General features: G+C 43.0%; 1 protein-coding gene across 2 annotated transcripts in view; it reads left to right on the top strand.

The window, feature by feature from the left end:
- The window catches only part of PIP4K2A (phosphatidylinositol-5-phosphate 4-kinase type 2 alpha), a 200,431-nt gene that overhangs the window by 88,560 nt on the left and 87,039 nt on the right, over positions 1-24,832 (top strand). Inside the window, exon 2 of one of the 2 annotated variants that reach the window (XM_090047318.1) lies at positions 6,303-6,389. The exons of the other annotated variant lie outside the window; for it this stretch is intronic. The gene's annotated coding sequence lies outside the window, so the exon portion shown is untranslated. The remainder of the gene's footprint in view (positions 1-6,302; positions 6,390-24,832) is intronic. 2 annotated transcript variants of the gene reach the window in all.

Genomic DNA, 24,832 nt, shown 5'->3' with positions numbered 1-24,832 from the left:
AAAATGTAAAGGAAATGAGTAGCAATTATGTATATAAGACATAAATTCAAGTGGCAGTTGGTCTCTAATAATATACTATGTGCAAAATGGCAGTCAAACCTAGATCAGAGAGAGGTAATACCTAAACTGTCAAATCTTTGCTTGCTTCTGTAAACTGTTGTGTTATTTATTGAACCATGCAACTAACTTGTAGCACCCAAGAGCTCCAGTTCTGGAGGACACCATTTTGGTACGTGCTGTATAAACATGGAACAGAAAGACAGTCCCCATTCCAAGGAACTTGCAGTCTTAAGACAAGAGGGATATGTACAAGGAATGAATTAAATAGTATTGGTCAGGGTGGTGGGCACTGGTGTATGCCCAGGACCACGCTAATTGGTGTCAGAGCTTTAGATGTGACTGTGCTTCTATTGTTATGTTTCTTTTCAGTGCTGGCAGGTCAGAGGGTGTTTAGACTCGAGGGAGAAAATCTATCTGGGAGACGTATCATATGAAGATTTTGTAAATATTGGAAAGTTACCAGATGCTGGAATAGCAGTATTCTTACTTTACTTTCTCTTTAGTCCATAGCTGCTTTGATTAAAAAAGGAGAAAGGAGTTTGTTTTCTCTTGTTTTTTTACTGAGGTGCTATTTCTCCCCCCACCCCATGCTAGAGTTTGCACATCTTGGAGCGGTTCTTAGTGAAGAGGTTTTTTCCTGTTATTTCAGCCTCCTTTGATACTTTAGATCACATTTTGATAAAGCTGTTAGTAGATGGAAGGTCTATAACTTTTGAGTAAATACAGTTTTAGCTATGGTGGCATTAAAATTGTATATGCATAAATGAGACAAAGTAGGTGGATTCGAGGAGCTTGAAGAGATGAGTGTAAGTATACTGGATGAACCTCTTAGAATGAACAGCTAGTAGGAAAGTCCAATTACTATAGGTAGCTAAAGTCTTTCCTTTGCTTTTGTGGCTCCTTGTCTTGTGACATTGTTTGGGGAATGCTTAGCCATACGAATGAGAGTAAATTCTTAAGTTCTTCTAAAGAAAAAAAATTATTCACAGTAGCAAATTGGAGAGTGCTTAGAAGCATGACTTTGCTTTTTTTTTAGCTTGTTCAATTGATAAATTTTCTTTTCTGCTTTTCCAGATGCTGTAATGTGTTATATAACAACAGGTTCAAAGGTTTTAGTTCGTTTTTTATTTCCTAAAAGTGTACAGAAACTGCTCGTTTTGTTTTACTTGAGTGTTCAGAAGAGCATGAGGTATATGTAGTGGTGAAATTAATTGTTTCATAGTTTCATAGTAGCTAGAGTCGGAAGGGACCTAGGTAGATCATCTAGTCCGACCCCCTGCCTTGGCAGGAAAGAGCACCGGGGTCAGATGACCCCAGCAAGGTGCTCATCTAACTTCCTTTTAAAAATCCCCAGGCTAGGAGCCTGCACCACTTCCCCTGGAAGCTGGTTCCAGGCCCTAGCCGTCCTGACTGTGAAGTAGCGCCTCCTAATATCTAATCTAAACTTACCCTCCGCCAGCTTGTGACCGTTATTCCTGGTCACTCCTGGCAGCGCACGGGGGAACAGGGACTCCCCCAATACCTGCTGATCCCCCCTGACCAGTTTGTAGCAGGCCACAAGGTCCCCCCTTAACCTTCTCTTGTGGAGGCTAAACAGGTTCAGGTCTCGTAGCCTCTCCTCATAAGGCCTACCCTGCTGACCCCTGATCATACGAGTGGCCCTCCTCTGGACTCTCTCCATATCGTCCATGTCCCTCTTGAAGTGTGGCACCCAGAACTGGATGCAGTACTTCAGCTGCGGCCTGACCAGTGCCGCATAGAGGGGGAGGATCACCTCCCTGGACCTGCTCGAGGTGCATCTGTGGATGCATGACAGGGTACGGTTGGCCTTCTTGACTGCCTCCCCACACTGCCGGCCCATGTTCATCGTGGAGTCAATGACGACTCCAAGATCCTTTTCCGTCTCCGTGCTGGCAAGAGGGGAGTTCCCCAACCTGTAAGTGTGGTGCCGGTTCTTCCTCCCCATGTGCAACACCTTGCACTTATCAGTGTTAAACCCCATCCTATTCTCATCCGCCCACCGTTGCAACCTGTCAAGGTCAGCTTGTAGCCTATTGCACCCTTCTAGTGCACCCACATCCCCCCACATCTTAGTGTCATCAGCAAACTTGAACAGGGTGCTTTCTACCCCCTCATCCAAGTCACTGATGAAGATGTTGAACAGTGCGGGCCCGAGGACCGAGCCCTGCGGAACCCCACTGCCCACGTCCTTCCAGGTTGAGAAGAACCCATCCACTACCACCCTCTGGGTGCGGCCCTCCAACCAGTTGGCGACCCATTTGACCGTGTGGGCATCGACACCACAGTCTCCCAGCTTTTTGATGAGGACAGGGTGAGAGACAGTGTCGAAAGCCTTCCGGAAGTCCAGAAAGACTACATCCACAGCAACCCCTGCGTCTAATGATTTGGTGACCTGATTGTAAAAGGCCACCAGGTTGGTCTGACAAGACCTGCCACTGATGAACCCATGTTGGTTGCCCCTGAGCATGCTTTCCCCCGCAAGGCCCTCCTGGATGTGTGCCAGGATAATTTTTTCAAAGAGCTTACCCGGGATTGAGGTAAGACTAACTGGCCTGTAATTTCCCGGGTCCTCTTTTTTTCCCTTTTTGAAGATAGGGACCACATTGGCCCTCTTCCAGTCCTCCGGCACCTCACCAGAGCACCACGAGTGCTCATAGAGCCGCGCCAGGGGTCCCGCAATGACCTCGGCCAGTTCCTGTAGAACCCTAGGGTGAAGATCGTCCGGACCAGCGGACTTGAACACGTACGTGTTCATGTACGTATATATATCTTTCAAGCCATGTGGGACCACTTCTAAGTAAAGACAATCCAAATATTGACCAACCAGCCTATTAACATGTAGACCAGGGGTCAGCAATCCCCAGCCCATGTGCCAGAGCATGGCACATGAAGGCATTTTGCTTGGCTTGTGCACATCAGGGCACACGGCAGGTAAAGAACTGAGGCTGCACTGTCACAACAACGATCAGGCCCCTTGCAGTTCTAAAAATGGTCCCCTGCATCTGGGGAGACTTTCAGGAGTCAGCCTGCCTGGAGTGCAAGGGACAGTCCTCACTTTATAACTGTGCTTGATCTGAGCCCAAGAAGTCCTTTATACCATTCCCCTAGGAAAGCTCCTATATGATGCCTCTCCTTTTGTGATTTGTAAGCTGGCCAGGGGTCCCTTCAACCTACACTTCCACAAAGTCGTGGTGAGCACTGACCCCCTCAGCTACATTTACTCAATTCTTTTTTCTTTTACAGTATCAGTCCCCTTACAGTTTTAGAAGGCAGGGCCAGTGCGCACACATCTGACTTTCCTGGCCTCTTGCATTCAAAATAAAAGCAGTTAAAACATATTGTTATCACAGCACAAAAGTTTTTCTCACTCACTTGCCCATGCCTACCAATGACAATATGCAGATAAAGTACGTATAATCTAGCGGTGGGCAGTTATTTGGACTGGAAGGCAGCTTAAGGAGTTTTTGTGAGCTGTTGAGGGCCTGTGGGGGATGACAGTGACCCAGCCTTGGCCTCCCAACACAGCTGTTGCGGAGTACAGTATAGTTTGGTGCCATATAGTTTCAAATAACTAAAAATATCACATGGATCTTTTTGGGTTTCTTGTTTTATAGTTCCTGTATGACTCTTTAAACATTATTAATAATAATTGCAGTTCCTGGGCAGAAACTGTTGAGATGCCATGTAGAATGAAAATATGTATTGGTAACTTGGAGTCCAAAAAAAGGCAGTATCTCTTTTTCTCTATTCCCAAAAGAGGCACTGTAAGCCCAGGAAATTGGTGTCAACTTTTTTTTAAGATGTGTGTAGTATTTCCTTTAAAGTAGAAATGAGTACTGTATTTTCTTGTATATGATACTCATCTTTCTCCCAAAATAGGCTTCCAAAATTGGGTTGCATGTCTTAATTGGAAAAGATAATTTTCTGTCCATGGTATGAGCATGGAGATGCTGTAAGGTGTCTGATGCTATGTTTCCTTCTCTTCCCTCCAGCAGTTGCCTGGATGGAGAAGTGGAATCCATCAGGGGCATATTTGGTGTATGGGTGGGAAGTGGGGGAAAGGAGATGCACAGTGGTGCAGAATTCTGTATCCTGCTTTGATTGTTGTGCCACAAAAAGTTCAAAACCAAATGTCCACCAGCAGCAGTCACTCCTACACAGGCAGCACTAATGGAGTCAATTGACTTTGTAGCTCATCACATACCTGATTTCTACTAATGGCTCTTTACTCCATAGGTGTTAATGACCCTTTCTCCTTTTTAATCATTTCTCTGACCATTCTACTGTCTGTTAGCTACTCTTGGTCTCTCCTTATTTCTTAGCCTTGCAGGTGGTTTTTCACCTCTTTTTAAAAGTTCTAGATCTGCCCATAGAGTCCAGCAGCAGCTACAATTCCAGGTTTTGGCAGAGCAGTCAAGAGCTGCTTGACAGTTCACCTGTGAAAGAGTTAAAACAGTAGCTTTTGCCTGGTCAGGAAAGGGAGGCGTGAGTGAGCAAAAGTTTAGGCTCTCTCTCTGCTTGGTGTGGACCTAACTCTGGGAAAATCTTTTTTCTTCATTTTGCCTTTCCAAAAACAAGGTGCATGTCTTTTTTTGGTGGTGTATGCTATGCAAGAAAATACAGTATATAGTATTAACTTGAAAACTGGATCAAGTCTTTCTCAAGCCGTTTGTGAATAATACCTCGTATGACATGATTAATTCTGCGGTTCAGAGAAATGGGAGTAGGAATGCAGCTAGCATGGTAGCAAGTGTGGCTGTTTGTAATTACAATAGAGACTTGCACATTCAGAATTCCCCATTTTGTGTGTCCAGTGACTCACTAAAATCACTGGATCTCTACAGACTTCTTTTAATAGTGCATCATTTCCTCTGCTGAGTGTGATATAATCAGTCAATGTAGCATTCGTTCTGTATGGTACATTGATTACGACAAATGTCTATGAATTATTAAAATCTTTTTGAGATTGATCTAGAGACTTGTGTTGCTGTAAGCAAATCATTAAGTGTCTCTGAGCTTCAGTTTGCTTGACTATACCATAACTTTACAGAATCATGTGCTGGTCTAACCTATCAGGGTATGGGATGATGCCCCTAATTCCCTGTGACTGCTTCCATCATGGGAGGAGAAGCAAGCTCTGCTGAATCTCTGGGCTTCCCCTCACCCAGGTACAGCTGTGACTCTGTGTGCAGGCTTCAACTCCCATTGTTCCAGGCACTGTAACTCCACTTGCACATCATGCAGCATGCTATGTCCCATGTATAGCCTTAGGGTAACTTATTTCCTCTCCAGAACATCAGGGAAACTTATTGCAAGGCTGTGATTCTGAGTCATTGTTCCTCCTGGGCTACTCTGAGCAGCACAGTTTGGAGCTTTTTTATTGGACAAGTCATGTTTCATAGTATGGAGAGAAGGGTAGTATAGGGAAAATATGAGACCCTTGGATTAAAGTTGGACATACAAGTAAACCATTCTAGTTAATGCTTACTAAGGGTTTATAAATCAAACTAACTCTAGTTCATAAAAATGATGACAGCAGTCATATAGTAACTTTTGTTATTGAAGTTTCACTTGCTACCTGGCAGCATTTGGTGGTCTACAGTGGACATGCCACCAATTTGCCAGGTAGTTAGTTCTGAGATCATCTTGTAGGTCCAATTTGTTATATATACATATGCCCCTTATTATGCCATGTTAAATCATAACAGGCTCCAGAGTTATTTTTCTCTGGACTTTTTATTTCCCTATGATTTTATGGTGAGGCTAAACGAATTGCAGTCATGCTATTAGATATAGCCAACTAAGAAATGACTTGTTTTCTTAGGACTACTAAGAAAACAAGTCTCCAACATATTAAGACTAGTTTTTAAAAATAGATATTATCCTGGTTCTGTTTCAGATGCATTTTAGTAGGCAAATGCCTGTTAACCTAATAGTTGCACAGAATTTAAGCAATTCTGACAACAGAGTAGCACTATAAATTCTCCCATAGGGTGTTACAGTATATTCTGTAGCTTGTGAAATATAATTAACCAGAATATTAATAAACTGAAGCTGTTAATGAAATGTAATGAAACATTTTCCCAAACAGCTGGTGTATTCTAGGACTTCAGAATCAGTGATGCCTGAGCATTAGTTTGCTTTTTTTTTTCCTCTCCAGTTTTACACATGATCATCTGACTGCTTCACAACTAGTCTAAAAACAATCTTTTGTTCCACAGGATCAGGAAATCTTCTTGGAGTTATGAAAAATCATATAGAGATTCAAATACTTAGCCTGCAGCAGAATGGCAAAATGATCACTGAAGGTATTATTTCTGGACAGTTAGTATCTAATAAATGTTTATAGTGATAAGGCATTCTTTTGTGTATGATATTGCTGCCAAAGTGTGTAATTGCACTCATTTGCTCCAATTACTGGAAAAATAAGTCATTCTAAGAGGGAAAGAGGGGTAGATATGAAAATTACCATATCTGAGTTGGTAGGGAAACTTGGAGCTTTCTGCCATCCGTTGTGGTACCAGATAATCTCAATCAGAAAATGTGAAAGAACTGTCACATAATTGATGGTTTGGTAACAAGGCTCCTAATGCATCTAGTAAGTTGTGGGTGGTGCTGCACGATTGGAGAACAGCAAATATAGTACCTATTTTTAAAAAGGGAAAAAAGATCTAGACAGTTGCAGGCCTCTTAGTCATATCTCAATAATAATCAGAGCTTTAAAACAAATTTTGAAGGGGAAAATACAGGCAGGAAGACCAATTTAAATATTGGATAAAAATGTTTCAAAGGTAGATCATGCCAGACTAACCAAATTTCTTACTTTCATAAGAAACCATTTTTTTAGTTAAATGAAATTTTCTGTATTTCCTTTATCTGAACTTCAGTAAAACAGTTTGATATGGTACCACAGCAAATGGGGATTAAATAGAGGAATTATAATGTAGGTAAGAAATGGGCTAAAGGGGGAAGCATAGCATATTGTGTGAGATAAGGCAATTAGCAGGCTGAGAGATGTTACAAGTGGAGTTCTTGGGGTTTTAAGCTCAAACTCATTTAATACTGGTATTTTTCAGTGACACAAGAAGTATAGTAATGACTCAGAGTTGGGAGCCACTGTTAACACAGAGGATAATTGGAATATCCAACTCATGCAGGAAGGTCTGGATGATTTTGAGGATTGGAGTATTAGAAATGGGATGAAACTGAATAGTACAAAATCCTAGATTTAAGCCTCTGAGAATTGCCAAAGTCTACCATAAATTGGAAGCTCTTCCTTTGCAAGTGATAGATGAGAGACCCATGTATGTTAGACTAACACAAGGTGACTGAGAGCCATCCCTGTGGTATGTTAGTGAAAAGGGCAAATTCCATACTAAAATGGATTGAACAAGATACTTAAGGGATGAATAGGGAACTATGAATGCCACTGTACAAAGAACTGATCCCTTGCCTAGAATGTTGCATACAATTTTGGTCCACCAACTTTCAAGAAATATTAACTAAATTGGAACAAATGCAGGAAAGGGTTACTAGAATGTTTGGGGAGTGGAGATCCTCTTTCCTTTTTTTTAAAGAGGAGATGAAGAGCTTGGCTTGTTAAGCCTTGTAAAGTGAAGGCTGATAAGGGGGATCTGCAAATACATATGGGAGGAAGAAGAGCGAGTTAAAGGGCAGTGACCTGAGAATAAGTGGTACAAGCCAGTTGGACTGCAGTTAGAAGGGACCTCTTGGTCCTGTATAAGAAACTACAATATATAATCCCTAACATAAACTGGTCAAGCTCTATCTTAAATTTAAGTAATTGGTAATAGAGGCAACAGAAATATCTTATTGGAGGTTGTTTGGTTTTTTGGTTTGTTTCTTTAAAACAAAAAACAAAACAAAACAACTCGCCCCTCTGTCGGTGAGAGAGTTTGCTTGACTAGACTGATAAATGATCTGTGTGAATAGTAAATGTCCTTTTTTAGCTGTGCAGAATTCTTATAACTTGTTTATATTAGTAGAGCTACTAACTCTAATCAGTCCTCATTTTTCTAAAAAAATGAACGGACATGATATATAAGGATATTTCCTGCCCCGAACAGCCCATATTTTGGGATTATGACAAAATATAAGCAGGAAAAATGAACAAGGTGGTACATGGGGAAAAGAGGGTGCGACATTAACATAAATAAGCAATTTCTTGCCATTGTGCCAGTTGTAATCGCATGAATTTCAGGAAGACATTCTCATATATACTTTTTCTTCATTGGATTGAAAGAATCTTTTGAATAAATGAGTTCTGTAGCTCTCTGGCCTTAGACCATTCTGAGTTAAAATAGCAAGTTAAACAATTTAGATTGGAATGTGCCAGTAAACAGTATCCTTTTGTTGTAGGTAAACTATCTTTTTAATGCATTTTGCTAAACACTGCTTCTCTAAACAGCAGAGTTTTTATTGACTTGGTAATTTGGTTGCGTCTTACTAAAAGTGTGTGTGTGTGTGTTTACAGTTTAAGTGGAAGACAAGGTAGAGATCCACCTTACGTACTAAGTCAGGGGTGGGCAAAATGTGGCCTGGGGGCCGGATGCGGCCCACTAGGCCATTCTATCAGGCCTGCAGGGCCCCTAAAAAATTAAGAAAATTAATATTAATCTGCCCTGGGCTGCCTGTCATGTGGCCCTTGATGGCTTGCCAAAACTCAGTAAGCGGCCCTCTGCCCAAAATAATTGCCCACCCCTGTACTAAGTGAATCGAAGGTGCGTAAGCTTTTGTGAACAAGAACATCTTTACAGGTGTGGTGTGACCTTCACCCTCACCCACACAGATTCATAGATTGTAAGGCGAGAAGGGACCTCAGAACGTCATTGGGTCCTGCCCCCTGCACCAAGCAGGAAAGGTAACTGAGGGTCAGGTGACCCCAGCAAGGTGACTGTCCAGTCTCCTCTTGAAGATTTCCAGGGTAGGTGATTGCACCACCTCTGGAGGGAGCTTATTCCACAGTCTGGACACCCTGATTGTGAAGAAATACATGAAATGAGCTCTCTCACCAAAATTTATGCATCTGTGATTCACTTAGTCTGGATGTCTATCCTGCCTTCTGTCTGACTTCAGACGAATACAGCTAACTACCTACCACTCCATTCACATTTCAAGTAGTATTTAGATGTCTAGGAAATACTTGCCCAGTACAGTGTGCTACAGAATAGCAAGTAGAAACCAGGCAATTAAGTCTGTTTGTTTGTGAAGTAGATTGCCAGAGCACCAAGGACAAATTATAATGTCTATTTACCAGTCTAGCCAAGCAATAAGGGTTTGGAAAAAGCAGTTCTTTTAACAGACTAGCTTTTCACATCTAAAAAGAGGTGGTGTGAATTCTAAGACAGGAGTGGACAAAATATGCCCACAGGCCAGATCTGGCCCCCCCAAGTGATTTTGTATTCAGCCTGAAGCTACCCCCCACAGTGCTTCGCATGGGGCGGAGCCCTGCCCAGGGCAGCCTGTGCTGTGCTCCTGTCCACACCTCCTCTGTGCCCACTGACTGCACCACCTTGGCCCTGGCCAGTATGCACAGCTTCCCGGTGCAATGAGCAGCCACCTATGGGCAGCCAAGTGGGTGGAAGGCAGCTGGGAGCTTGAGCCCCATGTGTGCTGGGGTAGGAGCTGCCTGCCCAACCCCATCCCATCGCATCCCCCTTCCACCTGAAGTGGCACAGAAAGGGGCATGAGGAAAAGGAGGAGGTAGGGGGACCAAGCAGTACCTGGGTAGCTGCAGCTGCAACAACAATGGCAGCAGCCTTGCTGGGAAGCTGTGCACACTGGCTGGGGCTGGGAGGAGCATGGTCTGTATGTGCACTAAACTACCTGGGTGAGTCCTGCTGCATGTGCCTTCTGCACCCCCTCTCTCCATATCTCCAGCTGGTTCCCAGGACCTAGCATGTAGGTAGCTCCCCCCCACACACACTCCCATCCTCTCTCATACACAATATGCAAGAATAAGACTATTTTGAGCTATTATGCAATCCCCTCTATGTACAACACTTGAAGGAACATAAATCAGAACAAAAATTATTTTTTAACTCAAATTGAAATATATTCTGGTAGATATTTGATTTTTAGTATATGGTTTGTTTTTATCTATAATTTGTTAAAGTAATGTCTTCTGAAAGATTTTGTGTGTATAGCCCTTGACAGCCCTTCAAAGCTTGTTAAATGGCCTGCCAGCCAAAATAATTGCCCACCCCTTATCTAAGGTGTTAGCTGTTTGAATCTGAATACTTTGAGTGAATGTGGTGTTCAGTCTTTAATTTCCAATAGGCAATTGTTATTCTAGGAATGATAGACAATATGGGATGGCTGTCTGCTTAATATGGGTCAAGAACGAGTAACAAGATCTTGTAGATAAGAGGTGTTGAGCTGCTCCATGGACTGGATGAGGTTAGCTGTCTGTGGGCTGGATTGGGGCCAGCCCTCCAAGCTCTGTCCAACGTTAATAGGGCTCTACTGGATTCACGGCAGAAGTGGGCTGTGCTGCCACTCCTTTAATCTTGCAGCTTCCCCCACATGTGCCCCCTGTCACTGATTGGTGAAGTGACCCCACTGGTGGCTTGCTCCTGATTGGCAGGGAAGGGGAAACTGCAGTTTTAAACTTGGTACTGTATTTGTCCCTCCACCCAGTCAGCAGCAAGCAAGCAGGCCACCAGGGCCCCTCAGCCAATCAGTAGAGGGGAGGCAAAAACAGCACCAAATTTAAAAACTGCTCCTGATCAGCAGGGAAGCAAAAACTGTGAACTGCAAGTGGGGCCCCATCACCAATCAGCATGTGGGGGAACCCACAAAACTAAAGCCACAGCACAGCCCACTTCTGCTTTGAATCCATTAGGGCCTTAGGCATTGTGTCCAACCCACACACAACATGTGACATGAGCCAGCCATGCTCTGGGGCTTGTTCTGTGTGTGGCATCTGCCCCTTACCAACTCCATGTGATGGCTTTGTGGCTTGTCTGGATCAGGCCCCAGGCTAGCTGAGTGTGCCAGAGCTAGTGTACAGGGCCAGTCTGGCAGGGTGCAACCTGCAGCCCACACTTTAGACCCCCTGACTTGGATGCAGCAACCAGGTTCAGCCTGCACTCTATGTGCAGAGCAAGTCTGGGATCTAGCATGTGCTGCTTGCAACACATTGATTGGACCAGATGAGTCCCTCCCTTTGACATCTGGACTGGACTGGACCGCACAGGCCCCATACTGTGGCTGACATGTGGGTTGCATTGGACTCTGGCTCTGTCGCATCAACCACACCACGCTGGTCCCATGCTGTGCCTGTGGCACATGGCTGCATTGCTCTGGCATGCAGACTGGCTAGCCAAGCCCCATGCTCTGCCTCTGGTTCTGTTGCATCAGCTGCACTGCTCTGACTCTGGCACATGGACCAAACTGGATTGGCCCTGGAGCTAGTGAACAGGGTTAGTCAACACAAGCACACAGCCCAGATAAAACTCCTGTGCTACATTCAGCCTGCGTGCAGCATGCAGCTGCAGCCTAATGTGGCGCATGAGGTTGGTCTAGAGACCCGTAGGCTGAATGCCATCTGTGGGCTGTATGTTTGGTACCTCTGTTTTAAATAAACACTGAAGTGTGCAGTCAGAGCATGCTGTGTGGGCAAGGTTATACAGCCTCTTGATGCTATAATGTACTTGCTGGCTCTAGGTTTTTTCTCTTAAACAAAGCTTTTTGTTCTGTGCTAGTGCTCTTAAAAACACATTTTGTGCACATTTAAATGAAGAGTTAAATACTTGTAATATGGCCTTCATATGCAGGGGTAGCTGAAGTGACAGATTCATTTAATGCACAAAGGTTCTATTGTGCAAAGCCAGGGTCTTAGTGTTCAGTTTTTTGTTGGAAATGTCACCTGATAGTGCCAGCCTTTGCTTGATCTGCCATCAGAAATGAGCAGAATGTATTTAATGTTAACATCTTTTTCAGAAGGCAATAATTCCCTTGGTAAATGACAGGGTTGTGAGCATAGGATAGATAATCTCATTGCTTCCACATCCAGAGGCTGAATGCTATGCAAAAAAAAAAAGAAAAGAAAAGAAAAAAACTACCTAGAAAGAGGTTTTCCTGTTCCTTTTAAAGAAAAGAATAGCAAAATATGACATGGGGGGGTGTACCTCTAAACTTTTGAGTAATAATATACTATCCCACAATATAAAATAACCTAAGTCTTAGAGCGCTCGGACACTCCTCATTTCTCTTAGTCAGTAATGAATCCTCATCTTTGGGATTTTATTTTTTTATTGTTTTTGTTTTTGGTGGTTTCCTTGTCATTCCCAGGCAGCATGCATTTAATCTACCACTCCTTTTTTAAGCAACTGAGCTCTAGTTCAGCGTAGTGTATGTTAAATGACTTTCTTTCCCGTTATATTTTTGGATTTCTTTATATAGAGAGAGGTTTGTTTTTGTTTTTATTCAATTTCCTCTTATAAGGGTAGCTTTCAAGTAAATATAGTAGTTTCTGACTGTCCAGTTATTTACTGGAATCTGATTAGTTTATCCTCATTTTGCATTTCAAAAGGACTACATTTGACATACTTTTGTAATAACATTAGGGCAAGATAACCGCTGTCTTGCAATAAGCTCTTTTAGAGCATGCTTTCTCAAGGATGAGTGCTTTGATATGTAACAAATATCAGGTCTTCTTATGGGGTCTGTGTTAGTACTGTTGTGTTTTATTCAGTATGTGCAGAACCCATACAGAAAAAATCTAGAAAAGCAGCATGGTTTTTTCATTCAGAGTTAAGGTAGTTTGTTTGTTTGGACTGATACATAAAGTCACACTATGTATTTTTGCTATTCTTGCTCTGTAAGCTGGTGAGATGATGCATTCTAAAATATTTGCAATATTGGTGCCTTTTTTTCCTTTTTCTCACATATAACTTTTGCATTGAACTAGATATTCCCTGAGGATCCCTTCCAAACTTACTTTTCTATGATTTTATGAACTTCCAAGGAAAAGCTGATAAAAGCAGTTTACTATTTTTTTTTTTTTTTTTTTAAACCAGAAGCAAAGGCCAATTTCTCTACCATTCCAGTAAATGTAAAAGGGCTTCGGATGGAAGCTGAAGAAATCAGTTTCCATTAGGAGCGCATGGATAAAGATTTTCTTGCCCAGTACTGATAGCCAATGATTAACCAACCATATTGGCCATAGCTTGTGCTGGTGATGGGGTGCAGGGACCAGACTATGCTTGCCAGGGTACTCAAGTCACGCAGCTGTAATTATCAGATTAATTATCAACAAAATAATCCTTTCTTCTTTTATCAGTGCTGATCCGATAGCCAACCAGTATATCGGTGCACCGCTAGTTGCTGTGAGCCGTTAGTACGAGATGCTGTATCACAGCTTTATTGGCATGCAGACTATGGTGACTAATACAGATCTAGATGAACCTATAGTGTGTTTAGCTATTTTTGTTTTAAAAAATATATAGTTGGGTTGATGTGATCATTGGTGTATAGATACAAATTATACAAACAGCTGTTGCAACTATATGGTCTGCCCTATTCTCTCTTTAAATATTAAATTAGGAAAGCAAGATAAGCTCACTTTTTTCTTGTATATTTCCACTCATCCAAATCCAAAGTGTGACTGTTTACAATTTCTTTCGGACTATGAGATTTGTTGAGAACAGCATCAGGTTGGTTTCATAAGCCACGTGATATCTTATAAAATCACTTTGCATTAAAGTTTTTCATATACCCAAATACTCATCTTTTATTTTGGATTTATTTTTGTTATGTAACACTGACATTACTATCATTCATTTACATCTCTTCTGACATTTCTAGAGCCTGAAAAAGTATTATGGCATTATTTTAATTTCTTTTTAATTTGTATTTGTTGGGCTTGTGTAAAACTTGAAAATACTTGACATAAATCGGGTGTTAATTTTTGCACCTAAATAAAGGTGCAAGCAGATGGATAAAAGTCCTTTGACTACATCAGCAAAAATGTGGCATTACACACTACTCTATATCCTTTCGTCTTCTCCCTCTCCCCCTGCCTACCTACCCACATATCATAGGTAGGTAGGTGTGATGCATGGGCCTTTCTAGAATATGGAAATATCCCACACAACAAAATTCTTAAAGCTTCTTCATATTTAATTTTTTTATCATCTGTATGTATTCCTTTCCCTAGTGTTTGTCTGTCACTAGAGCTACACGTCATCTTCGAAAAAGATGTCAGCTTCAAATTTGCATGACAATTAAAGGTTGCTTGTTTGGCCTGGGGTAGTCTCAGTTTGAAGACTGATGTATTAAGCTGTAGTAGATCTACATAAGCTTTCTGTCTTCACGTCTTATACCAGAATGGGAGTGTGATATTAAATGTAATTTCTTTGGTAGATTCTAGAGAGATCTCAGTATTATTTGGGTATATAAAAGATGCAAAGGAAATGACGCTTGTTATAACATGTCATTTTGAATGTTTTTCTTGGATTTTGATCTTTGCTTGGTCACTCTATGCTGTTTTCCATGATGGGGACTCAAGCTGCTTCTGTGCCCAAGATGCTTCATTATGTTAATTTAATGCTGTCAGAAACTGAAAACTACAACTAAAGCCTTTAATGAGAACGTCTGTTTCTTACCACAGATTTTATAGATCCTTTTATGAGGCTGTTTATTCGTGATTGATATATATGCCAGTTCAAGGTCGTATCCCAAGAATCCAAAATTAATATATTTTCTTCAAAAATACCTCACTGCCAGTTGAGGAACTAACTGCTGTAGAATGACTAAATACATGAAATATTTCATCTAAGGTGTTCAGTGAATAACTCTGAAATTTGTGCCTTTCTATATTTATATAGTTTATAAAAGTCTTGGTGCTCTCAGGCCGCCTTTTTCCATCATTGTTGACCTTTGAGGAAGCTAAATAATCCAATCCGCTGACAGGTATCATCTGAAAGTAAAGTTAGTACACTGATTACTGGTAGGTGTTTTCAGACCAGTACAACTTCAAAGCATACTGAACTGACAGCTAGGCGGGTTTTTCATACTCATTTTAAGGGAAAGTAAATTCCAAAATTTCAGTTAAAAATAAATACTTTAGGCGTTCATTCTATGGGATAAACGATTGCTCTTAAAATAGGGGATGATTTTTAGAAATGATTCATACACGGTAATGTTTTCTTGTGACATTTAAACTCTTTCCACATATTGACAAAAAACAGAATAGTTTTTATATGCTTTTTTCTTAATTCTCATTGAGTATGACTCCTAGACACCATGAAAACCTTCATAATTCACCAAAATTCACTTTCTTTGACTTGCTTTAACTGATTTTGCTTTTAGAATAAGTGCCTTAAACTTTTATTCTTCTTGCAAGAATGGCTTCAAGTGCATCTTAAACTGTCTAATGACATTTAGAAAATGACTGCTCTGCCCTGTGACAAAGAAGTCTTCCACAAAAGTGGATTAGCTACTGACCCTTTCTATTCTTTTCAAGCTCTAGGAGCTATACCTCAAAGACTTTAAAATAATCGGATCTTTTTCCACTTATTAAAATGAGACACAAACCACTGTATAGCAACATTGTGACTTGTATCCCATGTGGGAGTGCAGCTGCTTAAAAGCCTGTCTTCCTGTGCCTGACTCCATAAGGCCTACCATGTGTTAAGCCAACTGATGATCATTGTAGAACAAACAAGATTAGAAGTAACTAACTTTATAAAATGGAATATCACAAATGAATAAGCCTAGAAGTGTTGAATCCCATCCCCCAGTAACTTAGTTAAATCCATACAGTTTTTAGACTTATCTGGAAGGCTCTGGAGAAATGGCGCCTTTATGACTAAATAGGATTTAATATATACTAGGGCTGTGCGGAACAGCACTGTTCCATTTCAGCTTCAGTTTTGAAGTTTGGACGGAACAGTGTTTTGTTTCAAATTTCATTTCAGGTTGAAATAGCCTGACTGTTCCAATGTTTCACCTGAACATCGCACTGGGGAAAGTGAGTTCGTTTCCCCAGCGTGATAGTCAGCTTCTCGCAGTCGGTGGGAGACAGGGAGAGCCAGGGCTGTGCTCCTGGCTGCTGCTGGGGGTGCAGCCCTGGTTCTCCCCTGTCTCCCACCACCTCACTGCTGGCTGCTTCGAAATTCAAAACGTTTCGAAACTTTCAACTAGCCTCATTTTATTTTGAAGCCCTTTTGTTTTGATTCGATTTTGCTGTTTCAAGCTCGAAATGAGTCGAAACAGTGTCGAATTGAAACGGCCAGTAACATTTGTTACTGTTACAGCCAGTAAGAGAGTGGGGTAGGGGCGGTTGCAACAGCCAGTCCCAGAGCAGCGTGTGCCGGGACCTGGATGTGGTCCGAAAGATCATCCGGTGCGCAGGGCTTAATCTCCTGGTCGAAAAACGACAGGAGAACTTCCCGGATGAAATCTACCATGTTTATACTCTTGCCATGCGATGAACCCCGGCTGGAGGAGGTGGTTTGCCAAGAGGTACCCTGTGCCAGCTTGGAGCATGGGACCAGCACAGAAGGTTCCTCCTGGGGGTAGGGGTGAAGTTGCCACCAGTAATAGGGTCTGGAAGCCTCACATTGGGCACCTGGGAGTGTCCCGAGGACCCTGTTGGGGCTGGTTAAGAGGACGGGGCTTGTCTTCCACATGACTGCTGTTTGTGAAGAGATGTCTGCCAAATACACTCTTGCTTTTATTTATCTTTCTAAAAAAAAAAAAAACCCTCTTGGCTCTCCAGGGACCCCCTCCTGGCTCTCCAGGGACCTAGCGGACCTTCTGCAGCTAAAAAGGAAAGCCTACAAAGGATGGAGGGACGGGAATCACCTCCAAGGAGGATTATTCTGCACTGGTCCAGTCCTGCAGGGAGCAAACCAGGAAAGCCAAGGCTGCAGCTGAACTCCAACTAGCTTCAAGCATCAAGGACAACAAAAAGTCCTTTTTCAGATATGTAGGGAGCTGGAGGAAAAGCAAGGGCAACATTGGACCCCTACTAAACCAGATGGGGCAACTGGCAACTGACGCCCAGGAAAAAGCCAACCTATTAAATAGGTACTTTGCATCAGTCTTTCATCAGTCCCATGGGACGTCCATGCCTCCTATGGGACAGGGAGATCTGGGTGTTGGGGATCCCCTACCCTCCATAAATGCTGACCTCGTGAAGGAACACGTTGAGAAGCTGGATACCTTCAAGTCAGCTGGCCCTGACAACCTGCACCCCAGGGTACTCAAGGAGCTGGCGAGCGTCATAGCCCAGCCCCTGGCACGGATCTTTGAAAACTCCTGGCGCTCTGGTGTAGTGCCCGAAGACTGGAAGAAGGCCAATGTGGTGCCAATCTTCAAGAAAGGGAGGAGAGTGGATCCGGCTAACTACAGGCCCGTTAGCCTGACTTCTATCCTGGGGAAGATCTTAGAAAAGTTTATTAAGGAGGCCATCCTTGAGGGACTGGCCCAGGCTAACATCCTAAGGGATACCCAGCATGGGTTTGTTGCGGGTAGGTCTTGTTTGACCAATGTCATTTCCTTCTATGACCAGGTGACCTATCACCTGGACCAGGGAGAAGAGATTGATGTCATATATCTTGACTTCAAAAAAGCTTTTGATCTGGTATCCCATGATCACCTCCTGGCCAAACTGGCCAGTTGTGGCCTTGGCTCCACCATGATCCGCTGGCTGGGAAATTGGCTCCGTGGTCAGACCCAGAGGGTTGTAATTGATGGCAGTCACTCATCATGGTGCCCTGTGACCAGTGGGGTCCCTCAAGGCTCTGTCCTTGGACCCATACTGTTCAACATCTTCATTAACGATGTGGACATTGGAGTCAGGAGTGCACTGGCCAATTTCGCCGATGACACCAAACTTTGGGGCAAAGCATCCACGCCAGAAGATAGGCGGGTGATCCAGGCTGTCCTGGACAAGCTTAGCGAATGGGCAGATGAGAACCTGATGGTGTTTAACACCGAAAAATGCAAGGTTCTCCACCTTGGGAGGAAAAACCTGCAGCATCCTTATAGGCTCAGCAGTGCTACGTTGGTTAGCACTACAGAAGAAAAAGACTTGGGGGTCATCATTGACCACAAGATGAACATGAGCCTGCAATGTGATGCTGCGGCTAGTAAAGCGACCAAAACGCTGGCTTGCATCCATAGATGCTTCTCGAGCAAATCCCGGGACGTCATTCTCCCCTTGTACTTAGCCTTGGTGAGGCTGCAGCTGGAGTACTGTGTCCAGTTTTGGGCTCCACAATTCAAAAAGGATGTGGAGAAGCTTGAGAGAGTCCAGAGGAGAGCTACGTGCATGATCAGAGGTCAGGAAAACAGATCTTACGATGACAGGCTGAGAGACATGGGATTCTTTAGCCTGGAAAAGCGCAGGCTCAGGGGTGATCTGATGGCCACCTATAAGTTTATCAGGGGTGACCACCAGGATCTGGGGGAACGTTTGTTCACCAGAGCGCCCCAAGGGATGACTAGGTTGAACGGTCACAAACTCCTGCAAGACCGTTTCAGGCTGTACATAAGGAAGAATTTCTTTACTGTCCGAGCCCTCAAGGTCTGGAACAGTCTGCCAGCGGAGGTGGTTCAAGCACCTACATTGAACACCTTCAACAGTAAATTGGATGCTTATCTTGCTGGGATCCTATGACCCCAGCTGACTTCCTGCCCTTTGGGCAGAGGGCTGGACTCCATGATCTCCCGAGGTCCCTTCCAGCCCTAATGTCTATGAAATTTCGCACAGCCCTAATATATACCCCGAGGAAGCTTCTCTGTCTTCATTCTTTAAAAAGGACTCTCCAAAATCTCTCTCTTCTGATATGGTGCTATAGCCATAGCTTATGTGAATACAGTATAACCTCATACATCCAGCATGCTCGGGACTGAGCACCTGCCAGAAATTTGAAAATTCCAGTTTTTTGAAACCAGAGCGGCAGCTGGTCACAGAGTGGGGTAGGGGCGGTTGCAACAGCCAGTCCCAGAGCAGCGGCAGCACTCAGAGCAGGATGGTAAATGGCAGCGGCAGCTGCTGTATGCAAGCTTCCCCCTCCAGGTCTGGGGGCCGGGGGGGGGGAGCAGTGGCCAGTACTGGAGCAGCAGCTGTACACAGAGCAGTGGCACGGGGTGGTGGATGGCGGTGGGAACCACCGTGTGCAAGCTTCTCCCTCCACGTTCAGATTGTTCACTTGCTTCTCAGTTTAATCTCTGGAGCTTAGACTAACCTGAAAAGACTGAATCAATTCAGCCTCGGGTTTTTTGATAATCTGTACTTAGCCTTTGTGTGTTAGCCCTGAAAGGCCCAAACTTATGACATCAACCTGAGAGGTTAAAATAAAAAAGATCTATACCATATTTTGTGACCTGCTATTTACTTAGCATCTTTGACAAAAGAACAATATTAGAAATTGTGTGTTGCCTGTGAACTAAATAAGATTTGTTAGAATTCAAATAGAAGCAAATTTTCACAGGAGCTGCTTCTGAGGATCTCTTGGACATGCTGCATATCTTTTGCACAGGGTAAAATGTATTGCTTTGTTTTGGTTTCTTCCTCCTAAGCTTCTAATCATTTACAACATCTATAGCCTGTTACATAAGCTTCGTGCTGCAGTGTAAAACAAATACATCTCAGATCAGTCACTATTCCCTGGCTACTCCAGCTAAGTATGCATATGCGCAGTAAACCATGTTTATACACAGCTTAACTATCTCATTGTCTGCTTTGCATACAAGCAATTTATTGCTGCTTGTATTCTGACAAATGAAATCTAATGTTTAATTATGCATTGAACTCGTAATCTGGTATTTAGGTGAATATGTTTGAATTAAGTAAGGACCATTAATAATGCCTAACAATTTAGGAATATATTCATTGGTTGATTTGAAATCATATAAATTAGTGAGGCTTATTTAAAAATGTCACAGTGTAAGATGGCTTTGTGGGAACACTTCTGTGCATGCTAATTTCAGAACTATTACCAGCTGAGTTTTACTATTTATTCAATGTCCAGTAGGCTTTTATTATTCCCTTATTTGCAGTTTAATTGTAACCACGATTTTTCCTGCTAGTGTGAATTCAATCCTGAACCTGCAGGAGCAAAATGAACTGCAATCAGCAGATTTTGCTTGCAAGGTCTCTTTCTCTCTTGCCACCCCCCTTCCACCTCCACTCCAAGTAACAGAACTGCAGGTGAGCTGAGCATGTCTGAAATGTTTAAAACATATACTAAAGGGGCAGTGTCAGTCTAAGGTAGTAGGGGCCAACCTTTGTGGCAGGTATGCCATAAATTTAGCTCCTCACCCTCTTCAAGAACCACTCTGATCTCCTTCCCCTGCCTGATCTACTTTTGTTCTCTGCTGCACCTTCCACTGGGCTGCCTGTCCCCTCCAGTCTACCATATGCTGCACTCAGAAACTGCCCATGGGGTGCATACCACAGGTTGGCTACATGTGGTCTGATGCTTCCAAATGTACCCTCTGTAAACAAAGGTAAATTCTGGAGGATGTCTATTGAGTATACTATACATGTAGTAAAAAATTTGTTTATGCCAGTATCTGGTGGTGAATTGAGAGAGAGCTCCCTGGGCCATTTATTCCTTCCTGCAGGTAATTATTTCCTAATCTAATAAATATACATAGGGCTCTACAAAACTGCCTAGAATAATCAAACTTGTAGTGGCTTTTTTGCTTCTACTGCCTAGCTTCTGCTGTGCAACTGATTTAAAAAAAAAACTCATAATAAATAATAATAATTAAATTTATCCTGGGATGCTATATGAAATCTGTCTTTAAAGAAAGTATCTTTTTGACACTGAACTATTTGACAGTAGTATGTAAATGGGAGAAAATATACAAATTACAACAAAAAAATAACATTGTGACTGAAGTCATGAATTCAAGAGAAGTAGATTGGCAACAATGAAAGTACTTTTCCTAGTTGAGTACAAATGAATGTAATTTATTGGAGGTATACTGTAAATGCTGTTTCTTTTTAAATCCTTTGCAAGAAGACCTCTTTATTAACAGATATTAATTAGCTTTTTGTGGGGAAATTATTGCAGATTTGAGATTTTTTTTCCCCTTTCATTCAGAAAAACTCCAAAGAAAATGGGTGTTTCAGTGGTTTTAATTCTCTACCAGTTGAACACTTCTAGGATAGGAGGATTGGTGAGGGATCCCTTTTTAGGGTGCTAGGGGATGGATTCGATAGTGGCATCTGCTACAGTGGACTCAAAGTTCAGGAGTTGCCTCAAAGCGCTCTTTTCATTTAGCTTGGATAGATTCATTGTCTTTCAAAAGCACCAAACGACCCTGTGATTACAGGAAAGTAAGACTGTGAGGAAAATGGGCCATAGAGGACCTTTGCCCGGAAAAAGCAATGCCAGTCATATTTGTTAACACAGAGCTTGATCTCTTTGGCTTTATTTTGCCACCACTGGTTTTTGATTTCCTGGATACTCCTTTGAGCTTTGGCTTTGAGGAGCTGATGCTATACCTCTTTCTGCTAAAATGAGGTATCATTTGCCAAGCAGAATGGCCCTTCTCTTTTGGTCGAGGAGGGCTTGGATCTTGGTGTTCCACTCCTCAAAACAGTTTTGGTGTTGGTGGGTGGTATAGCCAGTGAATTAAACACAGGCCATATAGACAGCAGCTTTAAACCACTTCCAGAGTTCCTCAATGTTACCTTAATTTGTGGACAGGGCAAAGAGCCTTTCCTTCAAGCCACTGTTGGAGATCCTTTACAGGGTCTTGGAAAGATTTTGGTGTTGGGTCCTTTGCATTGTTTTGGCTGTTTTTGGTGTTGGCTGGATGTTCATAGTGGATCTGCCAAGATGGTGATCTGTCCACCAGTTACCAGCTCCTTGCATGGCTCACATGATAGATATCCATTTAATCAGGGGCTCTAACAATAACATACTCAAGGAAGTGCCAGTGCTTAGAATGAGGGGGTTTCCAGGTGATCTTATATTTATCATTCTGTCTGAAGATAGTGTTTGTGATGACAAGGCCATGCTTTGCACAGTTCCACAGGAGAAGGATGCCATTGCAATTGGCTTTTCGTACTCCTTTCCCAGTGATGCCACTCCAGAGTTCCAGGTCACGTTTAGCTGTGGCATTGTAGACACCAAGGAGAATGATCTTGCCCTCCTTGGAAGTGTTTAGTTAGTATGTGATCAAGGTTGGAGTACTTCTTTGACATCATCAGCATCATGTTGAGGCAAACACAGGGACGGTGGTGTACTGCTTATTGCTGATCTTAAGATGCAGGGGCATAAGATGTTCATTAAAGCCTTCAGGGAGCTCAGTAAGTTGACTGACATGCTGATTCTTGATGGTGGAGCCAATGCCATGAATGCATCTGTCCTGGGCTGATTTTCACCTTCTGAAAGAAGGTGTAGCCTCTACCCTCAGCTGACCCTCATCCAGTTGTCTCATCTCACTCAGAGCTGCCCTTTTCCAGTCATCCAGGACCTCTCCTGATTGCCGTGAGTTTTCAAAGATAATGGCTAGTGGCTCTGCAGTCACACTGGCCAACTCCCTCAGCACCCTCAGATGCATTGCACCTGGTCCCAGGTATATGTCCAGCTTTTCTAAATAGTCCCTAACCTGTTCTTTCACCACTGAAGCTTGCTCATCTTCTCCACAGTCTGTACTGTAAGGTATAGTAGTCTGGGAGGTGACCTTGCCTGTGAAGACCAAGGTAAAAAAGGCATTGAATAGTACAGGGGTTGTCAGCTGGGTGTATCTGTACCCCTGCGGTACAGTAGACCCCTGACTTACGCATGTCTTGCGGCTACGCAATTTTTTTGTTATTGTCTGGACTGGAAAATTCCCCTTGAGATGTGCGTCATTTGCGTATACACGCGAATGCTCGCAAGATTTGCATATGTACGTGAACACCTCACAAGATTTGCAGACGGAATCAAGTGGAGTTGTGGTAGCGGTATCTCAAATTGCATAGGTGAGGCACTAGATGCACCTCCTGAAGGCGATTCCACCAAAAAAAAGGGGGGAAAAAACTATGACTAAGGTATGTCTGTGGTACACAACCCCTCGCTGTTCTATTATTTCCTATGGGGAAAGTCGTCCTGACTTATGCAAATTAGACTTGCACAAAATTCCCCTGGAACGCAATACACGCATAAATCAGGAGTCTGCTGTACTTGGGAAGGCCCCAGGGGGTACATGGTGGTGGCATGGAAAAGGGGGGGTATTTGGGAAGCACTGTCACTGCTTCCAATGGCACTCAGGTCGTGGTGGCAGCAATGACAGCTGCAGGCGACGGTGGTGGCAGCATGGCGGCGCTTTCCCACTGCTGCACGTCTACTTCATATTCAGCAGCCAGGGGATGCTGCTCAGCGACCGGCTACCGGGCCCCACCCCCTCTCTGCATCTGAAAGGAGGGGGTACCCACCAGGAGGAGTACCCACTAGAAGGGGTACTCTCCTTAAAAAACATTGAAAACCCCTGGAATAGTACTTCAGCCTTTTCTTCCTCATCTGCCATTAGGTTGCCTCCCCCATTCAGTAAGGGACCTACAATTTCCCTGACCTCCCTTTTGTAAACCCTTCTTGTTACCCTTCACATCCCTTGCTAGCTGCAACTCCAATTGAGCTTTGGCCCTCCTGACTTTATCCCTGCATGTTCGAGAAGTATTCTTATACTCCTCCTTAGTCATCTCTCCCATCTTCTACATGTAATAAGCTTTCTTTTTGTGTTTAAGCTCACTGAAGGGTTCTCTGCTAAGCCAAGCTGATTGCCTGCTATATTTGCTATTCTTTCTGCACATCAGGATGGCTTGTTCCTGTGCCCTCAGTAAGGTTTCTTTAAGATACAACCAGCTCATTACCAGTAATGTGGTAAAGAGGGATACATCACTTTGCATATCACAGTGATTCTCTACCAGGGTGTTGCATCACGCTAGGGTGCTGTGAGATACTTTTAGAGGTGGTGTGGGTCGCCCTGTAATACTAGTACCTTGAGATGTGCCAACAGATGCACACAATTCACAAGTTAAACCTAGAGCTTTCAAGTAGACATTCATACTATCAAAAACTTTCTGGATTCTGAGCTCTTTGCACAGAAGAATTGCTCTATTTTTTTTTCCATACTCAAAAAGAGTGAAAGCAAAGAAGTGGCATTTTCTGTGGATGCCTTCAGTCTAATGAGGGGTGTCTTTAGCCTAATGAGATTCACATAGGTCAGTGGTTCTCATTAGACTTTGCTTTTGACTCCTCCTCTAACAAACTCGAACGCATGCCTCTACTGCCGCTTAGTGCTTTTCAAAGTAACCCTGGAAGTGAGAATTTCCTGATTCTTGTTTCCACTGTTGCCCTCAGATATGAATAATAGCAATGAAACCTGAAAGGTGTATTCTTGAAATCTCTTGGAAAGGCTGTAAGCAGCAAAGGCACTGGATCTGTCTGGCTGCAGATGAAGACAGAACGGTATGAATTATGTGCATTTATAAAGTAGCCCAGAATTAAAGAAAACTAGAATCCTACTAATTAACAAAACATATTAGATTATCGTGAACTTCTCCCTGCCATTACAGGATTATTCTTTGCTGTATGAATTCCTGTATTTGGATCCATGTGAACTTTCCCGTGTGGAGCTTCACTGAAGTCGGCTTAAGCATGGAGATTTGCTCATGCAAAGATGATGGCGGAACCAGGGTCCAGACAGAGAGCCTTGATTAAATAATGATGATGATTTGGTCATCTTTTTTTATTGAATGTTTCATTAATTATTT

This window comes from Crocodylus siamensis, chromosome 5 (assembly GCF_052110815.1).
Source record: "Crocodylus siamensis isolate JL-2025a chromosome 5, ASM5211081v1, whole genome shotgun sequence".
Lineage (NCBI taxonomy): Eukaryota > Metazoa > Chordata > Crocodylia > Crocodylidae > Crocodylus > Crocodylus siamensis.
This window is presented reverse-complemented; position numbering and strand designations above follow the sequence as displayed.